The sequence below is a fragment of the Metopolophium dirhodum genome, chromosome 2 (genome assembly GCF_019925205.1).
Source record: "Metopolophium dirhodum isolate CAU chromosome 2, ASM1992520v1, whole genome shotgun sequence".
Classification (NCBI taxonomy): domain Eukaryota; kingdom Metazoa; phylum Arthropoda; class Insecta; order Hemiptera; family Aphididae; genus Metopolophium; species Metopolophium dirhodum.
Genome location: NC_083561.1, coordinates 7460412 through 7463024, shown reverse-complemented (window position 1 = coordinate 7463024; position 2613 = coordinate 7460412). Strand labels below are relative to the sequence as shown.

Sequence of the window (2613 nt, the reverse complement as noted above, 5' to 3'; positions counted from 1 at the left end):
TCATTTGTCTAGGTACTTACAATTGTTAGGGCAGTACTGCCGGGTATGGCCAAATGCCCTGCAATTATGGCACATAATTGTTGGCCGTCCACGTGCCCATCCACATGCCCGTCCACGGGTATAATTGACGTTAGACCATGATGACCCTGCCGGCGCTGGTTGTGGGCTCGTATTTTGTGTGGCAAATTGTACTATATTGTAATAATAATATAACATTTTTATTTTGAACCTAAATGTTATTACTTATACAATTAAGGACCGTTCTTACAATGTCCAGTTAAGTGTTGGTCAACGATAACCGGCTGATAACAGATTTTTTAACGGCAGAATTCCGCCGGTTCAGTGTCCGTTAACTTTAACCGGATATTGTAAGAACGGCCCTAAGTTTTTAAAATATTATGCTGTTGAAACTAACCGACTGATACAATCGATGTTACGGTGTGCCCTAATGCGTCCAACGCGTTCGAATAAATTGCGTGGACGGTGTGGACGAGTGTTCACCATATCCGCCACGTCCACCACGTCCACCACGTCCGTGGAAATATCCGCCACGCATAATCTCCCCGCGATCACGTACCAGCTGGCCACGACCACGTACAATCCCGCCTTGACCAGGATTATAATTTTGAGGTGAAGGCCGGTGATGATTTCTGCCTCTCGGCCATTTTCCCGCATGTATTGTTTGCGTGGGCCTACAACGTTTTATAAAAGAGCAAAAATTAATATTTAATAACATTTTGTTGTAAAATATATTTCATAATTATAACATTTACATAGGTAAATAAATTTAATTTGATGATCAACTTACATAGATGGGTTGCATACCACTATTTTATACCGCCAAGGTACATTGTCAGCCAACTGTGACCTTACCAGGGACGAAAATGCCGCATAGTGAATCATTTCAGACTTTGGAAATGCCCAAATGAATGAAGCAAGGCCCATCGCCACTGTTTCATTAATTTGGGCTTCCAAAGTCTGAAAAAACCTCACATCATCGCCCTGTATTGCCCATATTACGAAGTTGTCACTGACTCGGACAACCTGTCCTAAGTGCACCGTCGCCCACAACCTGTAAAAATATACATTGAAGTGTAATACAATTTAACTACACATTGAACGTTTTGCATATTGATACACATTTAAGTATAAAAACAATGAAATTACTCTGGCGTTAAAAATTTATTTGCTAAACATTTTTGAAATAACGTGTTTGTCGACGCGCACGTTATTTCGACGGGTAGAATTTTGACTGTGGAATTCGTCGAACCATTAAAAAAATCAATTGGTTTCTCCTCTATTTTGGCTAGATGGTGAGATGGTATCTGAAACTACATAAGTTACATATTTTAATATTTTATATATTGCAGTAGGTATTATGTATATAAATGGTTTAATGGTTAATAAAAATGAAATCTTACGTTTTCGGGATCGCAAACTGTGACTTTTAACTGCAGGCCATCACTACCGTTAAATTATTATTTAATAAATCATGAACCTGGTACCAATTAAGTTCATCTAATTTACAGCCCAGTTTCGGGATAATTAAAGAACTAATCGACAATTCCTTCAATCTATCCCTTAACTGGACCAATGTGGTGGCTAGGGACTGGAGAGTTGGTTTATGGTGGTATAAAACTTTGGTCACCAGGTAAAAAATATAAAAATAATTTTCCTGGTCAACCCTCAGTTCTGCCACCCCACCTACTCTGACCCTTTGGTCCAGGAGGACGCTAACATGACCATAGTTCAGCCTGTAACATAAATCGATTTAAGTATAAATGACCTTAAACAATGAAAATAAGTATTCAGACAACATATTTTTAAATTTTAACTTCTAAATATACATATTTAACTGTTTAGTACGTCATTTATATTTTGAAAAATGACTGTAATAGATATGAAATATGTATATCAAACTTACTTAAACTGCACCGCAACACCCCTACTCATTTGGAAATCTTCCGACACGCAATGTGCTACGGCGAAAGTCCCTGCAGACGTGATCGAATTGAATTCTTCGATAATTGTGTTGGATGACAATACGATTTCAGCCATGCTGCAATACATTTATAGTAACATAAATTACCAATGCCATGGAAACATTAATACATTGAGTAATACAATTATGTATGTATATTTTTTTTTTGTAAGGAAAAAGTGGTGAACGAGCATGCTTGAAAAATCACCAGTAGATATATACAGTGCCGCTGAACTTCAAAAAATTGTTATTAGTCATATAAACCATTTTTGAACAATATTTTACGGTTTACCTATATTTCATTTGAAAAAATTTAACAAAATACTTTTATAAACATAAAAAACAAAAACACCAATGCGTACAAAATACGACGACAAATTATTACGCCATTTGGATAATAATATATTATAACCGTAATAAAAATGCAAATAGAACACTTAAATTGGCACCGAACTTGATACGTTGATGTTTTGATATTTCTCGTCGTTATTACAATGGTCGCGACAACCGTATACTTGTAGAGGCGTAAAGGCCTGAATACGGGACAGTTCTATTAAAAACCGCGGCGCATTTTGTCCCCCCGAAAAAGTATATAGTTGCGCCTACCTTCAAACATATCATAGGTCCTTATC

The 2613-nt window shown here is 36.9% G+C and overlaps 2 pseudogenes; both read right to left on the bottom strand.

Moving 5' to 3' along the window:
- On the bottom strand, positions 1-930 carry LOC132937977 (uncharacterized; annotated as a pseudogene).
- Positions 931-1163: 233 nt separating this feature from the next.
- On the bottom strand, positions 1164-2058 carry LOC132938077 (ADP-ribose glycohydrolase OARD1-like; annotated as a pseudogene).
- Between the last annotated feature and the right edge of the window lie 555 nt (positions 2059-2613).